We start from the raw sequence: 8700 nt of genomic DNA, 5'->3' as shown, positions 1-8700 counted from the left end.
ACAATGCAAATTCACCCACTCACCAGGACAGGAATGTTATTGTGGTCTGTTCAGTGGAGCGGCAAAGCCCTTTAGCACTGGATTCCCTCACTGAAGCATTCAAATTTGCATTGTATTATCACGAAAAAGGATCTACACAAATGAATTGTTGCATTACAAATTATGACTGTTATAATGAGATTTGCACTGATGATAGATAAAATATAAACAGTCTCTCCAAGGTGCTATGAATGGACATTATGAATATAGAAAGTACTGTATCGCTTATCTCAGACCACAGCCTTGGCCTACTCTTCTGGAGAGTGCCTGCTGGTCTTTGGCTGACATTAACATTCCAAAATGATTGCAGTTCCATTGTAAAGTGCATGTCCACTGGGGGAGACTGTGCAAAATTCCGAAACAGCACAGATGGCCCCAATTTGCATAACCTAAATAATGTGGTGAATTCACCCCAAGAAGTTCAACATGCGACTGAAAATTCTTCCTCTCAGTTTAATGCTCCTCCTGGCTAACTTTCACAGAATAAAACTTTCTGTTTGACATTGTTTGCAAATCATAATGGAATACATAAATGAGAACTCCTGAACCTACAGTGGCACTGAATTTTTTAGCCTCATTTAGCCTGACAAATGGCACCACATCATGATGGAAAGCAACATATTTCGCTTCCTAGCAACATCTTAGGACTGTTCATTCCAAATGGCTTTCGGAATCCACTTTTTTTGTATGGACAAAGACCTTAGTGCAGAAACAGAACACAACTAAGAAAAGATAAAGCTATTTTGCCATTTTTTCAGGTGCTATCCACATTTTTCAAATGAATTAAGTATAAGGTACGGGGTTGGTACAACTATCAATAGAAGCAGTACATTAGTCTCCCTACATGTGTAGTAACAGATCAACGAATTGATGTAAATATCATTTGCACTGGAATCTGTCATGTCGAACAGAGAGACCTAGGGGTGCAGGTGATTAGTTCCTTAAAACTTACCTCACAAGTAGACAGAGTGGTGAAAACAGTGTTTGGCAGGCTTCCCTTCATCAGTCAGAGCATTGAGTACTGAAGTTTGGACATAATGTTACAGCTGTACAAGATATTGGTAAGGCCACATTTGGAGTACTGCATACAATTCTGGTTGTCCTGCTATAGGAAGAATGTTATTAAGTTGGAAGGGATGTAAAAGGGATTTACAAGGATGTTACTGGGACTGGAAGATTTGAGTTATAAGGAGAGGCTGTATAGGCTGGGATTTTTTTTTTTCCCTGGAGTTTAGGAGGCTGAGGGGTGGCCTTGTAGTGGTTTATAAAAACATGAGGGGTATAGATAAAGTGAATAGCCAAGGTCTTTTCTCCGGGGTAGGGGAGTCCAAAACTAGAGGGAATAGATTTGAGATGGGAGGGGAAAGATTTAAAACAGGTCTGAGAGGCCACTTTTTCACACAGAGGATGGCACGTATTTGGAATGAGCTGCCAGAGGAAGTGGTAGAGACAGGTACAATTACAACATTTAAAAGACATTTGGACAGGTACATGGATAGGAAAGGTTGAGAGGAATATGAGCCAAATGCAGGCAAAAGGGACTAGTTCAGTTTAGGAAACCTGGTCAGCATGGACGAGTTGGGCCAAAGGGTCTGTTTCCGTGCTGTATGATCCTATGACTCTATAGCACGTTTACACTTAGTATATGGTTTGAATTATGCTTTCTCCCACTGTATTCCTGTATTGGTGCCTTATTCTGGTCTCAGAATAAATGGTATCTTGTACTACGGGTATTCAGTTTTTGCAGATATAACTCCCTTTGAAACTCCACTTCTTAATCACTATCAAAAACCCAGCCTTCTTCTGACCAGGGATTGATGAGAGTATGATGGATTTGGTTTTCTTCAGCCAGAAAATAAATGGTGGATTTTTTTTTTTCTACATCTTGTATTCAACCTCCACTTCTTCCCTTCTCTCCCAAAACATTAATTGGGTTCTCCTTGTCCTCACCATCTACCCCACTAACCTCCTCATTCTACAAAACACTCTGTGCCATTTCTAGTGAGATGTCATCACTCAACATACCTACGCCTGCTTTTCTGCAATCTGAAGAAAACCATTCCTTCTGCGACACTCTGGTCTCTCAGCACACACACCACCTCCTTCCCACTCCACCTGTTTGTACAAAGATCTGTAAAAACCGATCTTTGGGTTCCTCCTCCCTCCCCATCCAAAGCCCCAAACATTCTGTTTCATTCAATTTAGTCTTTTACATCAGCTGATGAGAAAGAACAAAGAACAAAGAACAAAGAAAATTTACAGCACAGGAACAAGTACTTCGGCCCTCTAAGCCTGTGCCGATCCAGTTCCTCTATCTAAACCTGTCGCCTATTTACCAAGGATTTGTATCCCTTTGCTCCCTGCCCATTCATGCATCTGTCTAGATACATCTTAAATGACGCTATCATGCCCGCCTCTACCACCTCCGCTGGCAACGCGTTCCAAGCACCCACCACCCTCTACGTAAAGAACTTTCCATGCATATCTCCCTTAAACTTTTCCCCTCTCACCTTGAAATTGTGACCCCTAGTAATTAAGTCCCCCACTCTGGGAAAAAGCTTCTTGCTATCCACCCTGTCTATACTTCTCATGATTTTGTAGACCTCAATCATGTCCCCCCTCAACCTCCGTCTTTATAATGTAAATAATCCTAATCTATTCAACCTCTCTTCATAGCTAGCGCCCTCCATACCAGGCAACATCCTGCTGAACCTCCTCTGCGTCTTCTTCAAAGCATCCACAACCTTTTGGTACAGAGATAGTAGGAACTACCGATGCTGAAGAATCTGAGATAACAAGGTGTAGAGCTGGATGAACACAGCAGGCCAAACATTGGTAATGTGGCGACCAGAACTGTACGCAGTATTCCAAATGTGGTTGAACCAAAGTCCTATACAAATGTAACATGACCTGCCAACTCTTGTACTCAATACCCTGTCTGATGAATGAAAGCATGCCGTATGCCTTCTTGACCACTCTATCGACCTGCGTTGCCACCTTCAGGGTACAATGGACTGAACACCCAGATCTCTCTGTGCATCAATTTTCCCCAGGGCTTTTCCATTTACCATATAGCTCGCTCTTGAATTGGATCTTCCAAAAGGCCTCTTCCACATTGGGAGGACAAACGCAGATTGGATGATCCTTTGCAAAACATATCACATCAAGCTCCCAGTGCCTGCTATTTCAATTGTCTAGCCCATTCCCACTCTGACCCCTCTGTCACTGGTCTCAACAAAAGCTTGAGGAACAGCACCTCATCTTTCGCTTAGGCACAACACAACCTTCAGAACTCAACTGCTCAACATTTTCAGATCACAAACTTCGTCTCATATTTGGTGTTGGTGATGAGACTGCTTTGCCCATTTTCACTTTCTCTGACGCATCTTTTCTTTCTTTATTTGTCCTATTACCACCTAATTTTGACTTACAACCAATAAGGATGGGCTTATAGCCAGGTTTCCAATAAGTCATTGTTTTAACTCGTTCCAAGTTTATTGTCATTTGTTCAAATCTTGATGCTCTTTTTTTTATTAAGTCCCTTGAGTCTCAACTTCTGTCTATTTTAAAACTAAAGGTTAATTATTCCAAAGCAGATCATAACATAAAGTTGGCAATCTGGTCTAGGATCATAACAGACCCCATTCAATTGTAAATTTTTTGAGACCCCAGCGATAATTGGAAGCAAAACTGGGCTGGATTTGCAACAAACAGTATTTACTCAGCAAGTTGCAAGTCTATTTACAGAGCTTTATTGAATTGAGTTTCTACAAACTACAGCAAACTAACTGGGTGACTAAAATTACAGCAACGTTTCACAATAACAACAGAATAATTACCCCAACAAGATGCAGGGAGTGCAGGACAGTTACTTTACAGAATCATAGAACTGTTACAGCAGGGAAGGTGGCCATTCAGCCCATCATACGTGTACTGGTTCTATTCACTAGTACCAATCATCCACCGTTTCCCAGTTTTTTGAAGAAGTAACAAAGAAGATTGATGAGAGCAGAGCTATATGGACTTCAGTAAGGCATTCGACAAGGTTCCTCATGGTAGATTAGTTAGTGAGGTTAAATCACACGGAATGGAGGGAGAACTAGCCATTTGGATACAGAACTGGCTCGAAGGTAAAAGACAGAGGGTGGTGGTGGAGGGTTGCTTTTCAGACTGGAGGCCTGTGACCATTGGTGTGCCACAAGGATTGGTGCTGGGTCCACTGCTTTCCATCATTTACATAAATGATTTGGACGTGAACATAGGAGGTATGGTTAGTAAGTTTGCAGACAACACCTGAGTTAGAGATATAGTGGACAGTGAAGAAGTTTACCTCAGAGTCCAATGGGATCTTGATCAGATGGGCCAATGGACCAAGGAGTGGTACATCAAGTTTAATTTAGATAAATATGGGGTGCTGCATTTCATAAAGGCAAATCAGGAAAGGGCTTAACACTAAATGGTAAGGTCCTGGAGACTGTTGCTGAATAAAGAGACCCTGGAGTGCAGGTTCATAATTCCTTGGAAGTGGAGTCACAAGTAGATAGGATAGTGAAGAAGGCATTTGGTATGCTTGTCTTTATTGATTCGTGCATTGAGCATAGTAGTTGGGAGGTCATGTTGTGACTGTGTGGGGGAGGTGATGGCCTAGTGGTATTATCACTGGACTTTTAATCCAGAGACCCAGATAACATTCTAGGGACCAGGGTTCAAATCCCATCACAGCAGATAGTGGAATTGGAATTCAATAAATATCTGGAATTAAGAATCTAATGATGACCATGAATCCATTGTCGATTGTCAGGAAAAACCCATCTGGTTCACTAATGTTCTTTAGGGAAGGAATCTGCCACCGTTACCTGGTCTGGCCTACATCTGACTCCAGACCCACAGCAATGTGGTTGGTTCTTAACTGCCCTCTGGGCAATTAGGGATGGGCAATAAATGCTGGCCTAGCCAGCAATGCCCTCATCCTGTGAATGAATAAAGGAACATTGGTTAGCCACTTTTGGAATACTGCTTGCAATTCCAATCTCCCTGCTATAGGAAGGATGTTGTTAAATTTGAAAGGGTTCAGAAAAGATTTACAAGCATGTTGCCGGGGTTGGAGTGTTTGAACTATAAGGAGAGGCTGAATAGGCTGGGGCTAATTTCCCTGGAGCGTCAAAGGCTGAGGACTGACCTTATAGATGTTTATAAAATCATGAGGGACATGGATAGGGTAAATAGACAAGGTCTTTTCACCAGGGTGAAGGAGTCCAAAATTAGAGGGCATAGGGTGAAGGTGAGAGAGGAAAGATTTAAAAGGGACCTAAGGGGCAACTTTTTCACACAGAGGGTGGTGCATGTAGGGAATGAGCTGCCAGAAGAAGTGGTGGAGGCTGGTACAATTACAACATTTAAAAGGCATCTGGATGGGCACATGAATAGGAAGGGTTTAGAGCAATATGGCCAAATGCTGGCAAATGGGTCTAGATTAATATAGAATATCTAGTTGGCATGGACGATTTGGACCAAAGGGTTTGCTTCCGTGTTGTATGACCCTATGACTGTAAGTGACCCAATGTTTCAAAACAGAGGTGTCCTCACTTCTCCTCCCTTCTGTCTATGGAACAATTTTTGGCTCTATGTGCAGTTGCTGTGCTGAAGCTCACCAGTTGCAGCGACTGAGAAGCCTCCTATGAACTTTCCAATGCAGTTGTGAGCCCATTCCATCTGTCACATCCTGCTTAGGGAATGAGCTCGGACCGCAGGTGGGTGGGAGTGTGCAGCTGTGACCTACAGGACCCACTCAGACCTTGGCAAGAGGACTGCACTGCTCCACCTGGAATTAGGGGGAGTTTGAAGAGTCAAGATAATTCCTGTCAGAACCATCTGGCTGCTTTTAAGTTTCTTTCCTGGTACACTGGGAGGCAATTAACAACCATGTTATTTGAATGAAATCCTGTGCCAAATTATGATAAGATTTAGAATGAATGCTGATTCTATATTTTGAGAACTATAATTACAGGAATGATAAGGAATTCTAGAATTTGCAGGGAATAAAAAAAGGGTATTTGACTGTTGCCAGTGTTCACACTTCATGGGAAACCCCTGCTATTTGCTTTCATCTAATTTTCAAAATGTCTTTCTGCCCCTTCCTACCACAAAGACTTCTAAAAATTAGAAAAAATATGACACAGGGAAAGGATTTTGTTTTTAATTTGTTCATGGGATGCATGTGTCACTGGCTCAGCCAACATTTATTGTCTATCCAGTGGCTTGTTAGGGCTATTTCAGAAGGTAGTTAAGAGTCGATCACATTGTTGTGGGTCTGGAGTCACATGTAGGCCAAATCAGATCAGGATGGCAGATTTCCTCCACTGAGTACAATTGCGAATCAGATGTGTGTGTTTGTGTTTTTTAAATGACAGTGGTTGCTATTAGGCTAGTTTTTAATCCCAGATTCTTATTGAATTAAAATCTCACTTTCTTCTATGTTGAGATTTGAACCCATATCCCCATCAAACCAAGGTTCTGGATATTACTAGCCTGGTAATATTACCACTGCATCACAACATCCCTGGTTTCAGCCCCTCCTGTCATTGCACCAGCTGAGCAAGGGCAATCTAGCCTAATCCTATTTGTTAGCGATTGATCTGTGCTCTTCATCTTACAATGCTGCAGGTAAATATCCAAGTGTTTTTTTTAATATTATGGGGGCTCTGCTACTATCCATCCTTCCAGGCAGACCCCCTGTGCCCTCTGGGGAAAGATTTTCTCTTCAGTTCCCCTATAATTGATCTCTTTAAATGTCCACCTCTAGTTATTGATCTCTCTGCTAAAGGTAATAAGTCCTTCTGACTCATACCCTGTAGAAGATAATATTGTAGATCTCAAATAAATCTCCCTCCAGCCTCCTCCATCACAAATTAACTCCAGCACATCTGACATTTCTGCATGACTAAAATTCTCCATTCCTGACTACACCTTTGTAAATCTCTTCTGTACCCTCTCAAGTCAATCACATTTATCGTGTAATGAGGCCAAGACTGTTGGTGATACTCTCGCTGTGGCCTAGCTAGTATTTATGTATTTATAGCTTAACATCCACAGTCTTATATTCTATGCCTAGGTACACAAAGGGAAGTATCCTTTATGCATTCTCAACCAATTTATCTATCTATCTTTGACCTTCAGAGATCTGTGGATGTGCACTTCAAGGTTCCTCTGTTCCATTTTGCTTTTTGGTGACTACAGTTTATTGTGTATTTCCTTTTATTGTTTACAATCTCCACGCATTCCCTCACACTTCTCCAATTGAATTTCTTTTGTTACTTTTCATACCCACCTGTAAATCCATTGATATCTTATCAACCACATGAGCGATCATCTACAAACTTCTAAATTGTGCCCTTTATATTTAAATCTAACTTGAAGATATGCAGTATCAAAAGCAAGGAGCCCAGAGCCAGATCGGGAAAAAAAAGTCCCACCGGAAGCAGATTTCTATTCACAAGTACACCTGTCAAATATTACCCTTTGGTTGCTGCCACTGCGTTGATTTTGGATCCAACTTGCCCTTGAATCCCAAAGGCTTTTATTTTTCCACCAAATCTGCCATTTGAGCCATAGTCAAAAGGCTTGTAGACTTCAACTCTTTAAGGATTGGAAAGGCTTGTATCCATGAAGAGTTACCTCCTCAAAAATATTCAATCTAACGAGCATGTATTGCCTGTGATTATCAAATCCTTGCTTACTGCCCTTGATTAACATGACTGTCTAAATGAAGATTTATAATGTTGCTCAGATTTTTGTTTCAAACTTTTTCCAATTACTAAGATTAGGCAAACTGACATGGTCTATCCTTACCTTGCAAATAGGTACAATGTTAGCAATTCTCCAGTTCTCCCGCATCACACCTGGCAGAGAGGAAGTTAACTTCCACTTAAAAGAATCTATGCACTGATCTTAATTAGTCCATGTGATAGCAAGTCCAGATTTCAACCATCTCTGAGTAAAGAATTTTCACCTGAATTACTGATTGGATTTGTCAAACTGAGGTTTTTTAAAATTATTTATAGAGCTGCCATGCAACAATAAATGCACAAATTACAATACTGATTTCTTATTAATGAAGAATGTATAACCAAGCAAAGTGAATAACTTGGTGAACATATTAACCCAAAAATAAGGTTTTTCTCATGACTAGGGTTATGTAGATCTTTTTCACAAATGGAACTAAAATTGGTCATTTCACCTCATAAATTATTCTAGTTGCACCATTTTATAAGAATGTTTTCTCTTTGACAAACGTAGTTGTTTCCAGAAAATGTTATTTGTTTACTCTTAACAGGGATGATTACAAGCCTTGGGTAGACTGTAACACTCCCAATAAAATAATACAAAGTTGGCCCTTCATTTCTCGAGAGGAGTTTGGCTTCCATGCTGGAAAATTTCCAAAAAGGAATTTATGTATGCAGGAATTCTCCAGGGAACTTCTCAGGAATCTGACAATCAGTCCCTGGCTCTGATCTCTCAAACGTTTTATATTAAAATCTTCACTTATTGACCTTCTACTGATATAAAAGCCAAAATCTGACCACAGCCTCCACGTACAGTTTGTTGATGCAGTATTTTGGGGCTGCGTTGTGACATAGTTTAATATGCTATGTCTCCGATCTT

The sequence above is a fragment of the Rhincodon typus genome, chromosome 23, assembly GCF_021869965.1.
Source record: "Rhincodon typus isolate 14 chromosome 23, sRhiTyp1.1, whole genome shotgun sequence".
In the NCBI taxonomy this organism is placed as follows: Eukaryota; Metazoa; Chordata; class Chondrichthyes; order Orectolobiformes; family Rhincodontidae; genus Rhincodon; species Rhincodon typus.
Note: the sequence above shows the minus strand (reverse complement) of the source record.